Source organism: Pantherophis guttatus, chromosome 1, assembly GCF_059756535.1.
Source record: "Pantherophis guttatus breed Tessera chromosome 1, ASM5975653v1, whole genome shotgun sequence".
Taxonomy (NCBI): Eukaryota; Metazoa; Chordata; class Lepidosauria; order Squamata; family Colubridae; genus Pantherophis; species Pantherophis guttatus.
The window spans coordinates 177,527,132-177,550,837 of record NC_142063.1 but is presented as its reverse complement, the minus strand read 5'-3'; the positions used below and the strand labels follow the sequence as shown (position 1 = coordinate 177,550,837).

Here is a 23,706-nt window from a genome sequence, read left to right as displayed (position 1 = left end):
CAGTCGGGAAGGCCAAATTCCCCTCTTTTCTTAGGGTTCTGTAGTAGTTTTAGTTTAATTCTTGGTTTTTTACCTTGCCAGATAAATTTAGATATAATTTTATTTAAATTTCCAAAAAAATCCTTTTCTAAGCTGATCAGTATACATTGAAATAAAAAGAGTATTTTGGGTAGTACATTCATTTTTTTTTTTGTTGCAATCCTTCCCATAAAGGAGAGTTGCAGATTTTTCCACCTATCTAGGTCCACTTGGATTTGATAAATTAATTTATCGTAGTTGTCCCCTTTGAGTGTGACACATCTTGCTGTTATTTGGATTCCCAGATATCTCACTTTCTTTGTTGACTGAATGTTTATCTTCCCAGCCAATTCATTTTCTTGCAATTTAGTCATATTTTTAACTAACATTTTAGTTTTCTCCTTATTTATCCTCAGGCCTGCTACTTCACCATATTCTCCCAGTACTACCATTAGCCTTACACCAGACTGTAGGGGCTCTTCTATAATAAAAACCAGGTCATCTGCAAAAGCCTATACTTTAAAGATTTCTTGATTTCTAAACCTTTAATTTGTTCATCTTTCTGAATCAGGGTGGATTTGATTTAAATCGAGTCGATTTAAATCATGATTTAAATCATGATTTAAATCACTAGTAAAAAGACTTGATTTAAATCAACTCGATTTAAATCATAATTTTTAAAGAGCAACTGTCATCTCTGCTACTCCTTTAACCCGCTGTTGACTCACCGATAGTCCCAGTGTTGCAGAATATACAGCCTTGTGCTACATAACTAAGCTCCATTTCATGCTGAATAAAGTAAATTATTTATGTATCTTAAATAGAAAACTATCTTACGATAGATTTTTACCCCAAAAGTTTTTTATTAAAATAAATTCAATAAAAATAAAAAAAAATCTGATTTAAATAAAAAAATCCGATTTAAATCAAAAAAATTCGATTTAAATTAAAAAAATCTGATTTTTTTGATTTTTTTTTAAAAAAATCATTGATTTTTATCCACCCTGTTATGACTTATTCTAGTCAAAACTTCTAAGGATAATACAAACAGTAGCGACGATAGTGGGCACCCTTGTCTTGTACCTTTTTGAATTTGGAAGCTTTTAGTTGTTTCTCCATTAATTACTACTTTGGCTTCTTGTTTAGAATAAATTGCTTTGAACATATTTATAAAGTTCTCGCCAAATTCCATGTGACTTAGCTGGTTCAACATAAAGTCCCATTTAACATTGTCAAACGCTTTTTGCACATCAACAAATATTAAGACCATTTGCTTTTCTTTTTTTTCCAAATCATTTTTTTATTTTAAAACAAAAAAGAAAAATAACATACAAACATCATTCATTCAATCGAGTACAGACAGTACATCAGTCGGTTTGCATCCTTAGTGCCCTCTCCTCTCTTCACAATATCACTACGTATCCACAACTTATTTTTATATAAAATATATCGGTTGTATCATCATTTAAAATATTTCAGTATTTACTTAATATATCACCATTTTTTATTATCTAGCCAATGATAAATAAATAAATTTATTTATATTTTAAATAAATAAAATATAAATTTAAAATAAATCCCATATCAAATAATATTGTTTTTCCTCCTGCTCTCTTATTTCCAATGTCAGTTTATTCATCTCGGCACAGTCCAACATCTTCCTAATAATTTCTTCATCTGTAGGTACCATCTCTGCTTTCCAATACAATTCTAGCAGCTGTTAGAAGATTCACAATTAAATACTGTAGTTCTTTGTTATATATTTCTGGTAAAATCCCTACTAAAAATATCTCTGGTTTAAAGTCTATATGTCTTTTGGTCATTTTTTCCAGCCACATGTGTATTTTAGTCCAATATCTCCTTGCTTCTTTGGTTCTTTGGTTTTCATTTGGAGCATAAATTGCTATTAAAAGAATTTTTCTGTTATTATCGAGTATTTCCACCATCAAAATTCTTCCGTCCAAATCTGAGTACTTATATTCCGCCAAAATTGTTTTTTTTAATATATATTACAACTCCTCTTTTTTTGCTTTGGGCTAGTGATGAAAAGGTTTTCCCCAATTTTGGTTGTGTCAATAGGTATTCGTGTTGTTTTTTAATATGTACTTCTTGCAGACATATTATATCTGCTTTTAATTTCTCTAATTTATGAAATACTGTCCTTTTGGTGGCTGAATTAAGTCCATTTATATTTATTGAGATTAATTTCCTCTCTTCCATCTTCATATTTTATAATTAGGTTTTATTGCTCTAGTCAATCGTATCTCACGTTGTTCTCTTGATTCAGTGTTTCCGCCAACTGCTCCTTCAGTCGATTCAAGACATATCAATTCTTCCTCAGTAAGTTTTAGTGGGACGGCCGATTGGGATTCTACTTGGATTTCCATATCTTTTCCTTGAAAAAATTGATCATAAAAAGCTCTTGCTTTATCAATTGTATTTAATCTATATCTTTGAAATTGCCATGTAACAACCAGTTCTTCTGGGGTCAACCACCTAAAGTTAATTTCTTTTTGAATCAAGATTTTGGTTAAAAATTGATGTTCTCTTCTCAACTCTCTGATTTTCCTTGGTATCTGTCTCAAAACCACAACTTCTTTTTCTTTATATTTCAAGGTTTTATCCCTTGCTGCTTGTAAGATTTGCGTTTATCCCTTGCTGCTTGTAAGATTTGCGTTCTGATCGATTTTTTAGTAAATCTTATACACATAAGATGTATGTGTATAAGATTGCTCTCTTGGCAGTTTGTTGCGTATAGAAATTCTCTTTGGGAATTTCTAGAGCTTCAGCCAGCAATCCAATTGTCAGATCCCTAAAAGTGATACTGCCATTCAAGTGAAGGAAGGGGGGACTTGGATTCGATTTACTAGCATGGCCTGTGTCATCAGATATTTTACAACCTATATCCTGGCGCCAAGGAAGCCTGAGATTCCCTTTACCTGCAGGAATTTATATGATAGCCATGTGGGTTGTCTCACTTTAAAGGGAAGTGGTGGGAATGCATGTTTGTTCGGGTTCTCAAAGGAAATAGTAAAGAAAACATCTTCACACTTGTGTATTGGCTGAAATCTGCATTCTGACCTAAAGGGAGGGGTCTCTACCACTTTAATCCTACTGGTTTGCCTAAGGGCATTCAGATTGTGCTTTAGCTGGATGGTTTTCACTTCTGCTTAATAAAAGAATCCTTTTGAACAACTACGTTTCAAGAGTTCATACTTTCTTAAGTTGGAAGGAGAGGCGATCCTTACAGAAAGCACAATCTGCAAAACGGTCAACCCAGAGAAGCAATCTTCGCTCTACTGAGGGGACCTTGCAAACCATGTCTGAACAAAGCAGAGAGCTGGGAGAAACCGATTGCTGGGGAGAGACAGCAACCACCACCCAGTCGGATGCCTGTCTCGTGCAACCCATCGGAGAGGATGAGGTAACCCTGGAGAATCCTGAAAAGCCCCGCTGGTCAATTGGCATTGGGAAGAAAGATGGCTGGGATGAGAGAACCAGAGGAGTCACCCTCAAGCGTGGCAACCGAAAACCGGGGTGGAAACTGGAACTAGAAGCCCTTACTGACCGGGGGGGGGGGGGCTGACCGAAGCACGCCTGAGGGAGGACTATCTGAAGAGGCATATAACCCAATTGGTGATGGAGACTTTGGAAAATCTTAACATCCGAAGGGAGCCAGGACAACAACCAAAGAGCACTGAAAGGGCAGCAGTCATGGATGATGCCAGGGGAGGCACCCCCCTCCTGGAGGCCGCCTATCGAGCAGATGGTGCAGCAGCTGCGGGAGAAGACCCAGCAAACCCTCCCCCCCAGGCAGCACGCACACCGGCACCCATTCCCAACCAACCCCGGGCTCCTCAGCTGGAAAGAGAAACTCCCCCTCTTGGGGTGAAGTTTGATGGGAATCCGCAACAATTAGGATTCTTTATGGCACATGTGCTAACCTACATGCAAGAGTATGGGCGTGATTTCCAAACCCAAGGCTCCCGAGTGCGAGTTGTGACCTTAGCCCTAGAGGGTGCCGCAGCCAGATGGATGGTGACCCTACATAATGCCAACGCACCAGAACTGCGGAATTTCGACCATTTCATGATGGCCCTGCGACGTCGGTTCGAGGACCCACTGGCAGATCGCAAAGCACGTGACCGCATTAAGGTGGTGAGGCAGGGGCGACGGCCAGTAGCAGAGTATACTGAAGAATTCCGGGACCTCGCGTGTCGTGTGCACTGGCCGGAAGATATTTTGGTGAGCTGTTTCAAGGACGGACTGAGTGATGATCTATACAATGCCTGCGTGGCCCGAGGGGCACTGAATGACCTACATGAATGGTATGTCACCGCCAAAGATGCTGACATCGATATGGCCAGAAACCAGTATCGAGTGGGGCGAGCATGGAAGAAATCCTCACCCCAATGGAAGCAAGAGCCCCACAAACCACAAACCGCATTCTCCCCGAGATCTTCAGCCTGTTTCAAGTGTGGAAAAGAAGGGCACCGAGCTGCAGAGTGTCGTTCGCAAACACCCGCCCAGAACCACCCACCGGGGGAGGGTCCTGGAAAACCGGGTCGGCGTGGGAAGGAGACTGCCCTGAGGAGCAGGGAGACCGTAGAAGTCCCATCCCCTCCCCTCTTTGGGGAAGAAACCCTGGCATCTGAACAGGAGGAATCACACTCGTTCGGAAGCGATCCAGATGATGAGCCACTGGTAAGCAAACCAATTAAACCGCTTACCCTCCCCTTAAGACTATTTAATAAAACAGTACATAGGGAAATCAGGAATGCCAAAAATCACAGAAGAACAAAGAATCACTCTCAATAGGCCAATAACCAAACTAGAACTAGATGAAGTACTGAAAAAGCAAAAAAACAATAAAACACCGGGTCCTGACGGGCTACCGGTAGAAATATATAAAACAATGCAAGAAGTATTGGGAGAGAATATGTTGCGATTATATAATGAAGCTATGGAGAAAGCCAAGATACCAAATTCATGGACAGAAGCCATAATAACAATCATTCCAAAAGAAGACACATATCTCCAGTTAATACAAAACTATAGACCTATTTCATTATTGAATGCCGATTACAAAATATTTGCAGCAATCTTGGCAGAAAGAATTAAATTAGTATTAAATACATATATACACCCAGACCAAAATGGATTTCTGCCGGGACGCCAAATAAAGAACAACATGAGAATAATACTTAATGCTTTAGAATACTATGAATCACACCCGGAGAAGCAGGCAGTGTTGGTTTTTCTTGACGCCCAAAAGGCCTTCGATAACCAAAATTGGAAATTTATGATTGAACAACTACAAAATATGCAAATTGGGGAAAAATTTGGGAAAATTATAGCAGAAATCTATACCAAGCAATCAGCAAGGATAATTATGAATGATGATATAACAGACAAATTTAATATAACAAAAGGAGTTAGACAAGGCTGTCCACTTTCCCCCTTACTATATATTCTATCATTGGAAACCCTGTTGAAAAAAATTAGAGAAGATCAAGGAATTGAAGGTTTAAGGATTAATAGAGAAGAATACAAAGTTCAAGCCTTTGCTGATGACTTAGTGTTTTTGACAGAAAATCCTATGGAATCTATACCTAATTTGTTTCAAAAAATAGAAGAATTTGGAGAAGTGGCTGGACTAAAAATTAATAAAAATAAATCGAAGCTAATTGTTAAAAACCTTACGGAAATCCAAACAAAAGATTTGATAGATAATATACAAATTCAAACAACAAAAAAAATAAAATATCTAGGAATCTGCTTATCCACAAGAACATCAGCAATTAAAGAAAATAATTATGATAAATTACTAGAACAAACAAAGAAAGATTTAGAAAAATGGGAAAATTTACACATTTCATTCCTAGGAAGAATTTCGGCTATCAAAATGATTATATTACCTAAATTTCTATATTTGTTTCAGGTTACCCCAATTAAAATAGATAAACCGTTTTTTGAAAAGCTGAATAAAATAACATCTAAATTTACTTGGCAAGGGAAAAGGCCACGAATAAAATTTAAACTGCTTCAGGATACAAAAGATAGAGGAGGAGCTGCACTCCCTGACTGGGAGATATACTACCAAGCAGCAGTACTATCGTGGGTCAAAGATTGGATAGAATTAAAGGACTCTAGAACTTTAACAATTGAGGGACACGAACTTCAAACTGGCTGGCACTCCTTTATGTGGGATGAGAAATACAAAACACATTCATATTTTAAAACACATACAATAAGGAACTCACTATTACAAATTTGGCTTAAAATTAAAAAACAACATTATATGAAGATACCAAATTGGCTAGCACCGGCGGAATCAATTAGACACCCAAATTTAACAGATAAGACAAAAATAATTAGATATAAAGATATAATTGACTATCAAGGCAAACTAAAGACAAAACAACAATTGGAGACAGATTTACACAGAGGAATAGACTGGTGGACTTACACTCAAATACAATCTAAATATAGAGAGCATATAAAAACATATGAAATTTACAATCAAAAACAAGAAATAGATAAAATTATATTAGATTCAGAAAATAAATTAATTAGTAGAATTTATAAATTTCTCCTACGATATAAATTGGAAGAAGAGACAGTCAAAGAAACGATGATTAAGTGGGCTCAAAATATCAAACACACAATACCTTTGGAAAAATGGGAAAAGTTCTGGCAGGAAAACCTAAAGTTAACGAAAGCAACGGCGTACAAGGAAAACCAACTGAAAATGTTTTATCGGTGGCATATGTCTCCAACCAGATTGGCAAAAATACAACCTAAAAATAGCCCAATTTGTTGGAAGTGCAAAAAGGCACAAGGGACTTTCTATCATTTATGGTGGATATGCCCGGCAGCAAAGAAATTTTGGTCTAACATCAAAAAATGGTTGGAACAAATAACAAAAACACAGATTGAAAAAGAACCAGAAACATTTTTATTAGGAATATTTAACAAATCATACCCTAAGGATATTAAATATCTTACAATTCACATATTAACTGCTGCAAGAATAATCTACGCAAGAAATTGGAAACAAGAAAAAATACCAAGTGAAACAGAAGTAATAGGGAAAATTTTAGAATGTGCTGAAATGGATAGGTTAACCAAAGAATTACAAGAAAAAGAAGAATCAGACTATTATAAAATATGGAATAGTTGGTATAATTGGTTAAAAATTAGAAATACACAAAAAATATAGGGGATATATTATCGATTGATACATATATATGTAATAAAAATATTATTAGATTACAGAAAGGTGAAGGAATATATTATAAGTAGAATTGTAGAACGTCACTCTGAAAAAATGCTTAAGAAGAAATTATATTCTTTTTGTGTATATGTTGTATAAATGTTCGTTGTGTATATGTTACGTATGTCTTTTTTAATATTTATATTCAATAAAAATTATTAAAAAAAAAAAAAGACTATTTATCCCAAACCAGGACAGGGAGATAAGTATCCCCACCCTAGTGGATTCGGGGTGCACCCGTTGTTTGATCAGCCCAACCTTAGTAGGGAAGTTAGGGATTAACGTAAGAAAGCTGAAAACCCCCATTGCTTTCTGCCAACTAGATGGGTCAATAGCAGGAGGGGAGCCAGCTTCTCTGGCCACCGTGCCTCTACATATAGGCATTGGAAGCCACGAGGAAAGGCTTACCTTTATAGTGGCACCTGGCATGGAATGGCCGTTGGTTCTGGGCCTTGCGTGGCTAAAAAGATGGAACCCAAAAATCAATTGGAAACAAGGCATCATAAAATTTCAGAGGAAAGTGACTTTTGCTGAGTATCCACATAAAGGACTTGAGGGGGCAGAGAATCGAGAAACAGCCATGCCTGGTCATGCCACACCAACTGAGGGCATACCCATAGAATACAAGGATTTAGCTGAGGTTTTTAGCGAAAAAGCCTCAGATGAGCTCCCCCCCCACCATGCCACTGACTGTGCAATAGAAATCTTACCCGGCGTGAAACTCCCTAAACCCAAGATGTACAGCATGTCACCGAGGGAGTTGGAAGAGCTGAGAACATTCATTGAGAAAAATCTAGCAAGGGGTTTCATCGAGCCAGCCCGACCAAAAATTGCAGCCCCAGTGTTGTTTAGAGAGAAAAAAGATGGTTCAAAACGCTTATGTGTTGACTATCGAAACCTTAATACTATCAGTGTGCAGAACGTGTATCCTCTCCCCCTTATGAAAGATATGTTAGCACACCTCGCTAAAGGGAAAATTTTTTCAAAGCTGGACTTAAGGGAGGCTTACTACCGTGTCAGAATTAAGGAAGGGGATGAGTGGAAAACGGCATTTAACACCCCCCTCGGCTGCTACCAATTCAAGGTGCTCCCCTTTGGGTTACAAGGAGCCCCTGCAGTGTTTATGCAGTTAATAAATGAAGTGCTGCATCAGCATTTATATAAGGGGGTTCTGGTCTATTTGGATGACATTTTAATCCATACCGAGACCAAAGCAGAACATGTAAAACTAGTCAGGGCAGTTTTAAACAAACTCCGCGCTGCCAAACTTTATGCTAAACTTTCCAAATGTGAATTCCATCAAGAGAAGATTGACTATTTGGGATACCGCATTTCACACCAGGGGGTTGAGATGGATCCTCTAAAAGTGCAGGCTGTACTTGATTGGGACCCTCCACGCACACGTAAACAGTTACAGAGCTTCCTGGGGTTTGCCAACTTTTACTGCCAGTTTATCCCTGCGTTCACTCAGATTGCCTTCCCCATCACCAAGCTCTTAAAAACAAAGGGGGAGGACAACCCTAAACCAAAGCAACCATTGAACTGGACTATGGAATGCCAGGCAGCATTTGAAAAACTTAAACGGCTGTTCTCAGCAGAACCAATTCTACAACACCCGGACACGGAGAAACCATTTGTCATACAAGCAGATGCCAGCGATGTGGCAATAGGAGCGGTCCTGCTTCAGAAGAATGAGCAAGACCAACTACAACCCTGCGCTTACACATCCAGAAAGTTGAATGAGACTGAGCAAAGGTGGGCTATTTGGGAGAAAGAGGCGTATGCAGTTCGTTGGGCATTGTTAACCTGGCGGCATTTCCTAGAAGGTAGTAAGACCCCTTTTGAAGTCTGGACTGATCATAAAAATCTAGAAGCCCTAAAGACTCCAAGGAAACTCTCCCCAAAACAAGTACGATGGGCTCAGTACTTTAAACGGTTTGATTTTACTCTAAAATACCTCCCGGGGGGGAAAAACTTTCTGGCGGATGCGCTATCCAGAAAACCGCAATACATTCGTGCAAGGTCAGACGTAATCAAACCTATAGTACAAAACAGTCAACTAGCTGCTAAAGTAGTCACCAGATCCCAGGAAAAACAAGAAACAGTGACAGACAATGACATCACCCAAAATTTTAAACAAGCATTGGCCACTGATGAATGGTTTTTGAACAACAAATCCAGCTGTCTGATGAAAGAAGACTTGGCTTGGGTGGGGGGGAAGTTGTATGTCCCTGCAAGCCAAAGACTATGCTTAATGGTACGGTGCCATGACTCCAAATTAGCTGGACATTTTGGGTTTGTGAAAACTTTACACCTGATTAAAAGACAATTTTGGTGGCCATCACTAAAAAAGGACATAGAAAGCTATGTAGCTAGCTGCCCCATTTGTGCAGCAGCAAAAAGACGCCAGGGGAAATCCCCAGGTCTATTGCAGAAGATAGCTGAACCTGCAGCGCCTTGGAGAGAGATCGCTATGGATTTCATCATGGAATTGCCAAACAGTGAGGGAAATACTGTTATTTGGATTGTGACAGACCTATTTTCAAAACAGGCACATTTTATACCCTGCCAAAAGATCCCAACTGCTAAAAGTTTAGCCAAACTATTCCTAATACACATTTATCGACTTCATGGTGCTCCAGAAAGGATCATCTCGGACAGAGGGGCTCAATTCACTCCAATTTTTGGAGGGCGTTTTTGGGCTTACTTGGTACTGGCCAGGGGTTGAGCACATCTTTTCATCCGTGTACTAATGGTAATTCTGAAATTTTGAACTCGGTACTAGAACAATATTTAAGATGTTTCATTAATTTTCAACAGGATAACTGGACCGAACTTTTGCCTTTTGCTGAAGTTGCGTTTAATAATGCTGTACATTCAAGCACTGGTTTTACCCCTTTTAGAGTAGCAACAGGCCAGGATTTCAGCCCCATGCCTGAACTACCCACAGAAGAACCCACCATCCCCTCACTTAAGGAGTGGATGGATAATTTGCAAAACACGTGGCCAGTGGTTAGATTAGCCTTACAGGAAGCTAGAGAAGCTTTTAAGATTCAAGCTGACAAGAAAAGGATGGAACCCAAACCTTTTCATATTGGAGACAGAGTATACTTATCTACAAAATTCTTGAAATCATTACAACCATCAAAGAAACTAGGGCCAAAGTTCATTGGACCTTTCCCCATCACTAGAATCATCAATCCAGTAGCAGTTGAACTACTCCTTCCAAAGACACTCAGGCAGATCCACCCAGTATTCCATATCAGTTTACTCAAACGAGAAGTAATCTCATCCCTCAGACCATCTGCATCTACACCACCTGTTCCCATCATGATTGAAGGTGAACAACACTTTGAAATCAAGGAAATCCTTGATTCTAGGATCCACAGAGGGAAAGTCCAATACTTAGTTGCTTGGAAACATTTACCATCAGCACACAATGAATGGGTCGCTAAACACCACGTTAGGGCTCCAATCTTACTGAGAAAATTTCGCTCCCAATACCCTAACAAACCTTGTTGATCTACTATCATGAAATCTTGAAATCTTGTGTATATTTTTTTTTGTTTTTTTTTACAGGTGGACCTTTTGTTTTCTAAGGAGGGTAGCATGTCAGATCCCTAAAAGTGATACTGCCATTCAAGTGAAGGAAGGGGGGACTTGGATTCGATTTACTAGCATGGCCTGTGTCATCAGATATTTTACAACCTATATCCTGGCACCAAGGAAGCCTGAGATTCCCTTTACCTGCAGGAATTTATATGATAGCCATGTGGGTTGTCTCACTTTAAAGGGAAGTGGTGGGAATGCATGTTTGTTCGGGTTCTCAAAGGAAATAGTAAAGAAAACATCTTCACACTTGTGTATTGGCTGAAATCTGCATTCTGACCTAAAGGGAGGGGTCTCTACCACTTTAATCCTACTGGTTTGCCTAAGGGCATTCAGATTGTGCTTTAGCTGGATGGTTTTCACTTCTGCTTAATAAAAGAATCCTTTTGAACAACTACATTTCAAGAGTTCGTACTTTCTTAAGTTGGAAGGAGAGGCGATCCTTACACCAATCATCACATCTGCCAGGTCTTCTCCTTTCTCTTCTTGCACATTTTGAAATCTTAGGTAAAATTCAGTTTTATCCATTTCCCAGCTGACTATCCCGCTGACCTCAAGTGCAACCTCCTCCAGTCTATACTCAATTTTTTCCATTTTCTTTTCCTTTTGATTTCTTTCTTCTCTAATTTGGAAAGTCTCTCATCATATTTCGCCATTGTTTGTTGGATGTTATCCACTTTTTCATCTCTTTTGAGTAACTGCTGCTCCATCCTTTGCACTTTTTCATCTGTCTTAGATAGTTGATTCTCCATCTTAGATAATTGTTGTTCCATTCTTTGTACTATGCTAGTTGTCATTTGCACACTTTGTAAGATTGCTTGTAGAGACGCTTCTTTATCTTTGTCTTTCTCTTTCTCTTTCTCTTTCTCTTGTTGTAACATGGTCTGAATAAATCTTTGGCCACCAGAAGGTGATGGTACAGGCGTAGTTGTAGCTGATCCCACTGTCACAGCTTTTTTACCCATTTTATAATCCAATCAAAGGGAAAAATCCAAGAGAAAAAATCCAAAAAGAGAAAAAGAAGGGGAGGGAAAAAAGAAGAGAAAGAAAAAAGAAGAAAGAAGGATAAGGTAAAAATTATAAAAACTAGAGAGGAAAAAACAAAAAACAAAAAAATGAAAAAATATATAATCCAATCTAGTTCTTCAGGTTCTTCCACACCTTAATCCTTTGGGTTAAAAAATAGGGAGAAAGAGAAAAAATAAAAAATAGTAAAAAACAAAAATTTTAAAAAGTAGGAAAAAAGAAAATTTTCAAACACTTAAAACAGAAGAAAAAAAAGATATTCAATCTCTTGAGTTCCTTAATCCAATACTTAGTCCAATACTACTTATGTCTAATTTTTCTCAACAAGAACAAAAAGTAAAAAGAGAGATTATTGGCTTTTTTTTTAAGTCCAAGAAGTATACAGAGAGTGACAATGTAATATGTCCACAATATTAAACGGAAAGTTTAAGTAATAACAAGTACAGCTTCAAAGGAACAAAATTCTTTGTTATTTCAAGGTTTTTAGTTCAAAAATCCAGCTGAAACACCTGTTTAAACAATACAGATATGCCACTTCTTCAACTCTTCCCAGGTCTTATCAGCTTAGCTGGAAGCCTCTTGTTTTTGTTACAATGTCTCTCTAAACTGTTATCTTAAGTCCCCCTCTCCAAAAAAATAAAAAATAAAACTTTTCCCAATAGGTGGCACTGTACACTCTCCTTTCTTCCCAGTCAGCCTTACAATTCTCTCATTATAAATCCAAATAAAGAAAAAAGTAAAAGGAGAAGTTTAAAAAAAGCAAACCAAGATTCCCTTCAATCAATCCAAAAAATTCTAGTCCATATCAGCCAGTTCAGAAAAAAAAAGAGAAAAATACAAGTTATCCAGTCTTTAACAAGTTTCTCCTTTAAGTCAAGTCAGTCACAATCAATAGTGAAAGTGAAGCAATTAAGCCTCATTACAAAGTTGCCAAGTAAGGTAGCAGGAAAAAAAAATTCTTCTTAAAGTTCGCCGCTTGTTTCTTTTTACAAACACTCTTCAAAACTATTTGCCTCAGGGTGTCCTCAGTATAAAAATAAAAAGAGAAAGTTCACTGATCGGATGTACTGTCCTTTCACTTTCAAGGTGTTGCAGCCTTGGCAGCCATTAAGGGCTGAAGCTCCGGAGCCGGAAAAAGAGCTTTCCCAGAATCAATTGGGGGGGTTTGCAATACCCCTGAGATCACCGAGATGCGCTCTTCACTACCACAACCAAAACTAGGCTGTGAGGTCCATAAAGAACCGTCCGGGACCGGAGATATCGGCAGGAGTCTCTGGAGCGCAGAAACTTCCTGTCCGTCTCGCCGCGATGTCAGCTGACCCCCCCCACACCATTTGCTTTTCGTTGTGCACCTTATAATATTCCAAGATGTCTAGTATAGTCCTAACGTTATTTCTTATTTGCCTTTTGGGCAAAAAGCCACTTTGGTCGGTGTGGATTAATTCGTCCAAGAACTTTTTTAGCCTTTCGGCCATTATTGCCATGAAAATATTATAGTCCGAATTTAGTAGTGATATGGGCCTATAATTTTTAATAAGTGTCAGATCAGAGTTTTCCTTCAGGATCAGTGTAATAATCGCTTCTTCCCATGAAGCCGGTGTCTTTGCAACTTTATTTTTTGAAATAATTTTTATTACAACTTTTCTTTACACAACTCTAGTACATAATCAACAGACTGTGTCATTTTTGTATGCTTCGGATCAACATTCCATACAATATATACATTATATACATTCAATATCTAATCCTCAATAGCCTTATGTATATTTCCAATTTTTATTTCTATTATCTATCCAAGTGTACCATTTTTCCCAAACCGCATAAAATTCCGAATCGTATTTTTCTTTTTGTTCTAGGGTAAGTTTATCCATTTCAGCACATTTATATATCTTCTGAATGATCAATCCCTCTGCTGGTGTATTGCGTTCCTTCCAGTATTGCACGAACACAATTCTTGCCGCTGTTAATATGTGTAGAATCAAATATCTTATCTTTCTATCAAATTTTGTTTTAAGTATTCCCAGGAGAAATGTTTCCGGGTTTAGTTCTATTTGACATTTTATTATCTCTTGTAGCCATCCTTGTATCTTTGTCCAGTCATTTTTTACTTCAGGACATAGCCACCGAGCATGAAAGAAGGTACCTTGACGTTGGTTACATTTCCAACATTTAGGGTTTAAATTCGAGTACATTTTAGCCAGCCTTGCTAGAGCTAGGTGCCAACGGTAAAGCATTTTATATTGATTTTCCTTATAAGCAGTGGATTTTGTTATAGTGTAATTTTTGTTCCAAATTCTTTCCCAATCCTCTAAATCTATATTATGCCCTATGTTTTTGCCCATGCAATCATCGGTTCTTTCACCACTTCCTCTACTCTATCAAATTCTAATAGATAATTGTATATTTTGGATATTAATTTTCCTTCGGGGCCTATCAATAATTTGTCTAGTTGTTTTGGTTCCGTGTCAATTCCGTATTCTTCTACGTCTTTCTTGTACCTAGATTGCAGTTGTAAATATGGCCACCAATCGATAGAAATTCCCTGTTCCTTTAGTATCTGATTGTTTTTAAGCTTCCCCTGTTTATCTAAAATTTCTGAATATCTGGGCATTTTGCTTATATCTAATGTGTTGGGGTGGATCATTGCTTCCATGGTGGGTAACCAACCAGGGATTTTCATGTAATGTTTTTTCTTTATATCTTCCCAAATTCATAACAATGCATCTCTTATTTTGTGTCTATAGAAATATGAGTGTGTCCTATTCCCTTTATCCTACATAAAGGCATGCCACCCCTTTTGCAGATCGTGTCCTTCCAGTATTAAGATTCTTCTGTTGTTTAAGTTCACCCAATCCCTTATCTCAACCAGAGTTGCTGCCTTGTGGTAAAATTCCCATGCCGGGAGTCCAAAGCCCCCCCTACTTCTGCTATCTTGGAGAGAGAATGGTTTTATCCTTGCCTTCTTTCCTGACCAAACAAATTTTGTAGTAATTTTGTTAAGTTCTCCAAAAAACTTCTTATCTAATAATATGGGAATTGTCTGAAATAAGTATAATAATTTGGGTAGGATATTCATCTTGATGGTCGCTATCCTACCTAAAAGCGATAGTTGTATCGCTATACCCCATTTTTCCAAATCCTTCTTTATTTGTTGGACTAATACCATGTAATTATCCTCCTTTAGGGACACACATCTCGCCATTAACCATATCCCTAAGTATTTAATTTTTTTTACAATTTGTAAATCCATTTCTGCAACTTTGAAATGCAACTTTCAAGACTTCACTGAATACCTCTAGTACTGTGGGGCCTAAAGACTCTTGAAAGTTTTTATATATTTCTGATGGAAGTCCATCAGGGCCTGGTATTTTATTATTTTTTTGTTTTTTGATTGCCTCTGTTAGTTCTAAAAGTGTTATTTCCTTGTTCAGCATATCTTTAATATCTTCTGGAACTTTAGGTAGTCCGGCTTTCTGAAGATATTGTAATGTTTTTTCTTCACCAATACAGTCCTCTTTTTTGTATAATTTCTTGTAAAACTCATATGTCACGTTTCTTTTCCCTTCGTTCTGGTATGTTATCTTTCCCTTTTCATTGCATAATTTACTAATCCATCTTCTGTCTCTCTGTTTTTTTCAATCTATAGGCCAGCCAACGCCCCGGTTTGTTCGCATTTTCAAAGAAATTTGTTTGGTACATTTTATTTGCTGTGCCAAACCTTCCTTCTCAATAATATTCAGTTTGTGTTTAATTAAGTCTATTTGTTGTTTCAATTCTCATTTTTGTGGTTCCTTTTGTAATTCTGTCTCAAGTCTAATAAGTTTTAGTAATAATTCTACAATTTGTTCTATTGGTCTCTAGCTGTCCCTATTCCTAAGCCTTGGCTAATGAATGCCCCAGGAGTTATCTAATATACATTTTATTGGCTGCAGGCCATCTGTATTCCTAATTGTTAGCAGAGATCTGCAAGTTGTTTAACTCTTGTTACTTTTACAAGATTTACACATTCATATTTCCTGTAGATAAGCATTCTTTGTTCTTGCCAGACACACTCCCCAATTATAGGCTTCCTGATTTACTTTCAAATGTGTGTTATGACCTGGCTTTATTTTAGCATACAGCCCATCAGCTTTTTCCCTAAGTTACTCTCTCTCCAGCTATCATTAATGTTCAGTTCCTCCGTCATTTTAAAAAAGATGCTGGGTAGTATTTTTCTAATTCTTTTCCTTATTTTATCACTTCTGTGGTCTAAATCTCTATCCACTATTGCGTTGAAGTCAACCAATATACAAATATTATCATTTTCTATCTCTCCAATAACATTATGTAACTTCTTGTAAAATTGTTTTTGCCCCTCGTTCGGAGCATAAATTCCCACAAGGACCACTTTTTTAAAATTCAAAGTTACCTCTATTATTAATAGCCTACCATCCTCATCCTTATAAATTTGTTTTGCTGAAATTTCCTCCTTAATATATACCACAATTCCTCCTCTCTTCTGTTGAGATAATGATACAAACATATTCCCCAATGTGGGATAATTTAATAAATGTTTATGCTGCCTCTTTATATGTGTTTCTTGTAATATTATGCCCAAATTCATCTTGCTAAGTTTATTAAGGAATTTTTTTTCTCTTTGATGGGGTATTTAGACCGTTAATGTTCAAAGATAGAATCACTACTTCTTCCTGCAAGTCTCTATGTATATCTATATCTTGTCGCCCTTGTTGGTCTAGCCTATGATGAAGTCTATCTTCATCATATTTTCCATTATCCACTTTTTCTCCTCTCCCACTTTCCTTTTTTCTAGTTTGGGGCTCCTTTGCTTTTGTGGTCTGTGCTCTTTCATCTCTCTTTCATCTGACTCTTCATCACTACCAAAGTTCTGCCTATAAAACTCTTCTAATTTGTCTATCGTGTCTAATCTGATTTTTTTTTCTTGCCATGACAACATAATTCCTTCCGGCGTCAACCATCTAAAATTGATATTTTGTCTTGTCAGTTTGGAAGTTAAGTATTGATAAGGCCTTCTTAAGTCTCTCACCCTTCTAGGCACTTGTTTGAGTACTACTTATTGTCTGCGTCTATATTCTAATGGGTTGTCTCTGGTTCTGTGCAATATCTCATCCTGAATTGATTTCTTAACAAATCTAATGTGGACTTCTTTAGGTAAGTTATGCCTTCTTGCATAATTGGTGTGAATCCTATAAATCTCGTCCATCTTGTTAGCCATCTCTTCTTTTCCAATTCCTAAGGCTCTCACTAGTAAGTCAGCCATCATCTCCGGCAGATTTTCGCCTTTATCTTCTCTCACGTTTTGAAAGCGTAGATAGTGGGCTGCCTTTTCTGTTTCTAAGAAGATAACCGTCGTTTCTAATTCTTTGTTTGCTTGTATTAGTCTTTCATTCATTTCATCTACTCATTTTTCCTCCTTTCCTATTCTCTCCTTCATCTCCTGTAGTTTTTGTTCACTCTTCATAATTTGTTGTTGAAAGCATTTGAATTTCCCATCCATCGACTTCATCTTTTCTTTGAGTTCTCCAGTATCACTCCTCACTTCCCCTATCTCTTTTTTCAAGTCTTCATGGTTTTTCAACATTACGTCCTGCATTAATTGTAGCATTAATTGCAAATCTTTGAATGAATTAGTTCTTTCTCATTGCATCATCTCTTCTATGGACCTTTGTCCCGCTGGACTCAGTTCAACTGCTGTGGTTTGGGCTGCCTGCCTCCTTCCTGTACCAATTCTAGTTAGATTAGGAATACTTGTAATCTTTAACACCGTTTTAAACCAACCCTCTCACTTGTTTGCAATCCTCGTATTTCCCTCCAGTACACCAGAACTATCAATTGATCTATTCCAGGGGTCAGCAACCTGCGGCTCATGTGGCTCTTTCACCCCTCTGCTGCGGCTCCCTGTCACTCAAAATATGTGTCACAACCGCCAACGTGTGACACCCACCGGCACGCGATTTATTGAGCTTTTCAACACCCGGTAGGCCAACCATGGATAAATCCAAGAAAAGAAAAAGTTTCCGAAGAAAACAGAACATTTAATTCAACTACATAAGCTAGTTTTGTGGCTGAAGAAATAGTCAGCCACGGGAAAGGTTTTGTGCCTCTCAGTGTTTTCTTTTCTGTGGGAAATAGGTCCAAATGGCTCTTTGAGTGTTTAAGGTTGCAGACCCCTGATCTATTCCGTGCCTACTTGCATCAAAGTTTGCGTTTTATATATATATTAAAATTTTTTGTATTGAATATATTAAATTTTATGATACTAAACCATGTAATATATACTACAATATTTATTGCTAAATATAAAACACTATTAACAAAGATAATTAAATGGCTTATAACTTTTAAATACTTATATCAAACTGTAATCCTAAATCACCTATCTGTTACAATAATCAATGGCAGAGATAATTTGATAAAGATGTATATTATAGAATCACTTATATTAATAATTTCTTCTTGCCATAACGACCACTGTCTGATTTGCAGTTACTCTCCTTATTAATATATATGTAAATATATAAATATAATCAACAAAGTAAACAGATATAGAAAGTCTTTCATCCTCGCAGTACAATCAGTTTCTTATTTTTATGTAGCTTCTTTTAGTCCTTTAAGTCAACAAGTTCTTGTTTAGCTGCTGTATTTATTTTTGTGGACAAGTAAGTTTTAACCCACAGTCTTTCCTTCTTTCTAGAGCAGAGTTCTCTTTATCTCTTCTATTCTGTTTTATTTATTTTTATTGTCTTTTTTCCTTTCTTTTAAACTGTTGCTTGTGTCTATTTTCTTCTTAGCCAGCAGGTGTCTCCCTTGCCTCCCTCTATTTAACTCAGCATTCAATCCTTTTTACTTTCCAACTTTAAGTTGTTTTAGTATCTTATTATAAGTTCTTTGTAGACAAAAGAAACCATCCTTGCTCTTTTTTGTTTCTCAGCCAGTAAGGCCTATCACATTGCAGTAAGCCTTTCTATGCCCAAACTTGCCTTTCGCCGCTGTTTCATGGGGGAAGAGCTTTCTTCCCTCCTTCTTCCTGGGGCCCCTTTTCTCCTCTTCCCTTATCGGAAATCCTCCGGGAAGTTCTCCTGCCCCGGATCACTCACGTGGAGTTGCCAGGATCAAATTCCACCAGATCCGTCACACCATTGTCCCGCTGACTCACCGCTATTCTTCGTCCATCTGTCAGTTGTCATTTCTTCACGGCCACCATTGTGGGACGTCTCCTTCCCCCATCTGGCTTCTCCAAGGCTTTCCTGCTTCTCCCGATTCTGACTGCCGTCAAGGACTGCTCCTCAGGTCACCTCTTTCTTCCAGTCCCCCTCTGAGGGACCTGGGACTCAAAAAGTCCGCCGAGCGATTGGAAGCAGCTGCAAGAGCGACACTGATCCAGAGAGCCGTCTCACATAGCTGTCTCTTTGACAGCTGCCCCCCCCCCCCTTGAAGACCTGCAGCGATGAAGGATCCACAACTCTGAGATGTCCCAAAGGTGCTTTTCCAAAAGGCAACTGGATTTTCTTGGTTTTTCCCTGAAAATATTTCACTTCTCATCCAAGAAGCTTCTTCAGTCCATTTGCCTTTTGGAAAAGCACTTTTGGGCAACCATGACCTGGAAGACTGAGAATCTCCATAGATAATCACCAATCACCACCATACGACTTTGTTTCTTCAGGGTACCTTGTGGACTCCTCTGTCTGTGGTACTTTTCTTCCTGTCACTGGAACACTTGATGAAGACCTTGCTCCAGATTCCTATGTGTTTTCTTCCAGGGGAAGGATATGAAATCAATTGTTCAACTCCAGTAGCAGGGACAATTACCTTGGTTTTTTTATCCTCTGAATGACATGTTGCCATCAGTCTTCCCATAGGGCTTCATTTTTCTTTGTAGTTATTTTTTCTTTGCTGCATTTAGTTTGAAAACATATATCTGCCTTTCCAAGGTATTCCTGACTTGCATAGATGAGACTCAGAGTGGTAGACCTTTCTCCTCCAGGAATCTGACCAGTTTACACTATGTGCAGGTGTAATTTGAGTTCCTCTCAGGTAGGAATACAAACATAGCACACACCTTCAGTTTTGTTTTGAACAAGCAACTTGATTCTTTGGAATTTTAAAGCCCTTTCTCATGGGATTTTTAGAAGTGAAATTCAAGGAACCAATTCCCTCAAATTGCAAGGTGTTTTCTGGGGATCAGTTGCATAATGAGATGAAATTCCTTTCTCCTAGTTCTTTCCAAACGGGGATTGGAGTGACGCCAAATAAAGCTGTGGTTGCACCTCCTTTTCTCAAACATGCAGGTATTGCTAAAGCCAAACCAAGTCAAAAATTCCAAAACTGTTATACTAGCCTAAATAAGTGAATTAAAAGGATTGTGTCTGCAATATGTATAGACCAGATAGGAGCAGCATCTGGAAATGGACATGGTTACTTTAGCAATTTTGAAGATTTGCATAGCCCTAATCTTAATCAGCCAAACTGAGGCCAGCTAAATTGATAGGCTGCTGAACCCTGTCTTCAGATGGGTAGTACTTTAAGAAGGAAATTAGGATTTTTGTTTGCTTTAGTTCCCACTGGATATTTGTTGGAAATTAATTACAGCTGCCCTTAGTCTAAAGGGAGTTTAAATGTGATAGGAATTCATTCTTCCCTCTTTAGTCTTCTGGATTCCCTTGTCTTTGCTGGTAGACTAATCAAAAATTTCTGCTAGCATATCACTGGTGAAATCGGCATGTAGTTTTCTTTTGGTATAGTTGATTTTATTTACTGTCAGATTTTACCATGTGTGACACACCACAATAATATCAATTAACAATTGTTGTGGCCGCCAACAAGAGCAAGAACCAGAACTTTGTATCTCCCTTGACACCTGAAGCAGAAAAAAGGAAGTAGAGAAGAAGACCCCCTTGTTAATTCCTTAATTTTTAAAATAACATTTTCCTTGTGAAAATGGAAAAGAAAATGGGTATAAGTATACAGTATATATTTGTATTTTATTTATTAAATTTATATGCCATCCATCTCATTTTTGTAGCAATTCTGGGCTACTTTAAAATGGTAAAAAGATATATATAAAAGTTAAAATTAGTAAGGATTAAATAGAGGCTAAAAGCTAAGGAGACAGACAATAATGGGAATGGAATTTTCTTTCTTATCCTGTCAAACACCTCTAGCACAGAGCATCCCCATCAGAGCCTCAAGCCAGCTGGCAGAGCCAGATTTGAAGACCCTTCCAGAAGTCCATTTTATACAGCTATTCCAACTTTATATTATCCAGATTGCTAATTTTAATTTGTTTTTGTTGTATATGTCTTTGTAAACCTTTTAGCCTATTTTGATTTTAAGATTGTCTTTTAGCCAACATTTTTGTCTTCACGAATTGATATTGTCAATTTAGTTTTGAATATATGAATACCAATTCTCTTGTGCTGGTTAATGACCGCAATTAAGTTAAGATTTTATTTATGGTCAGCTTTTACTATATGTGACTCCTGGTTAATTTCTTAATTTTTAAAAATAATCTTTTACGTGTGAAAATGGAAAAGAAAAAAAATGCCAAAGACTAATTTTAAAGCACAATAAACTCTTTTATGAGGGATGATGATGGTGATCATTACTATCAACCTATATATCCCACACTAGGAATTGTAGGCAGTGTACAAACTAAAATATAAAAAAGCAAGTACACACAGACAAAAAGGGGAAAAAACTTTTAGGGAAAGAAACTGTCTTGAAAAAGGGCTAGAATTAGCTAAAAGGAAAAGTTTCCTGTTTCATCCTATTCCCCACCCAGCCGTGGATTGTTCCATTTGGATTGCACTATTAAGTAGCTGCAACTATTTTCTGAATTTCTTATCTAATTAAACTTGTCAGTGTAATAGAAACAGTCTCATGGTAGTGTAAATGGAAAATACATTTAATTCTTCTGGGACTTCATTAATTATCGGATAAATCTATACTGTTTTCATTATTATGTAGGGCTTAATACACCAAACTTAATGAAAATTAAACGAGTTCAGCTTTTGGGTTGTTTAAGAGACTCTGTTAAAAGCATATAAAATTAAATATGTTGGTGTATTTCAGATCAATCTAAACTGAAATTTCAGGGTAGTCTTTCCTATTTTACACTCATAGTAAATATCCTAAAAGCACATTGGTCTTGAAAAAGGATTTCAAAGTTTGATGAGTTTACAGTTAATTGAAACAAATGTAGTCATCTGTGTGGTAAACTGGAATCAATGTTTTTATTACTCATTAAAAGTAAAAAGAAAGGCAAAATCTGTTCTTGAAAACATATCATATACTCCTGATTTTTTGCAAAAATTCCTCTACTTTATAAAAGTGTACATAAATGCATACAAAGCTTATTTTTCATATTGAACACTGAATGGGATCATGGGGCAACCATACCAAAAGTTAGCTCTAAAATATTCTAAAACTAGGTAAAGCAAGAGATCTATGGATAAAGTTACTGCTAACATGTTTAACTAGTCTTGTTGATTTACTAATTTAAAAAAGCAGTAAGCAGCTTTTTGATTGATCATTTTGCTTTTCAGTTTCATGATTCTTGATAATGATACACAAAGGCTGGGTATCTTATAACAATTCTTTTATTGACTATTCAAAGTTACAACAGCACTAAAAAAAGTGACTTATGACCGTTTTTCATATTTACAACTGTTGCAGCATCCCCATGGTCCACATGATCAAAATTCAGGCACTTGATAACTAACGCATATTTATGACAGCTGCAGTGTCCCGAGGTCATGTGATCACCTTTTGTGACCTTGTGACAAGCAAAGTCAAGGGGAAAGTCAGATTCACTTAAAATGTGTACTGCAGTGATTCACTTATTTGTGGCGAGAGATGTTGTAAAATTGAGCAAAATTCATTTAACAAATGTCTCACTTAGCAGACATTTAAGTAGTACGTTAATTTTTACCATAGAAATTCCCCCCCAACAATGATAAAACATAGCTTTCCCTTCTTAACCTGCACTTCATTTCATTCCATACCTTCACATAGCTATTTTGAAATAACATAGAATCATCATCATCATTCATATTAATCTTGATAATACCCAGATATTTTACTTTGTGAAGTGCATATCAATTTCACCCATTTAATAAATGTTTCTCAGCTTAATGAGGGGTCAGGATAGAAATAAGCATAATAAATAAAGGATAATTTAGCAAGAGTGTAATGCATATGTCTGCATTAATGATTGCTAGTCTTGTTTTGGGAGATGACAAGTAACTGTTACAAGGTAGACTGAACTCCAAGTGGAGGCAGACCTGTGGTTAAAAATCAACACCAGTTTATTTGTTTGTTTGTTTGTTTGTTTGTTTATTTATTTATTTATTTATTTATTTATTTATTTATTTATTTATTGGTTCGATTTATATGCCGCCCTTATCCGGAGACTCAGGGCGGCTTACAATGCATTAAGCAATAGCCTTCATACTTTTGTATATACCTGTTTAGTAGGGCTTTTTGGCCCACCCTAAGCGGTGTTCTATTTTATACAAAGTCATCTTATTGCCCCCACAAACCGGGTCCTCATTTTACCTACCTTGAAAGGATGGAAGGCTGAGTCAGGCTGAGTTGTATGTGTTAGTGTTGCCACAGGTCTGTTAGCATGATTACAGTTAATCTGGGTAATCAAATTTTTATCATGTTTGTGGTACGCAATTTTTATCCTAGATTTTCATTCTTTTACCATCATTTTTTTAATTCATAGAATATTTCAGGCATTTTTTATAATGGAGAGG

At 37.2% G+C, this 23,706-nt stretch overlaps 1 protein-coding gene across 5 annotated transcripts in view; it reads left to right on the top strand.

Annotated features, from left to right (window-relative positions):
* Positions 1-23,706, top strand: part of BARD1 (BRCA1 associated RING domain 1) — a 145,568-nt gene that overhangs the window by 37,381 nt on the left and 84,481 nt on the right. The gene's annotated exons all lie outside the window — the stretch shown is intronic.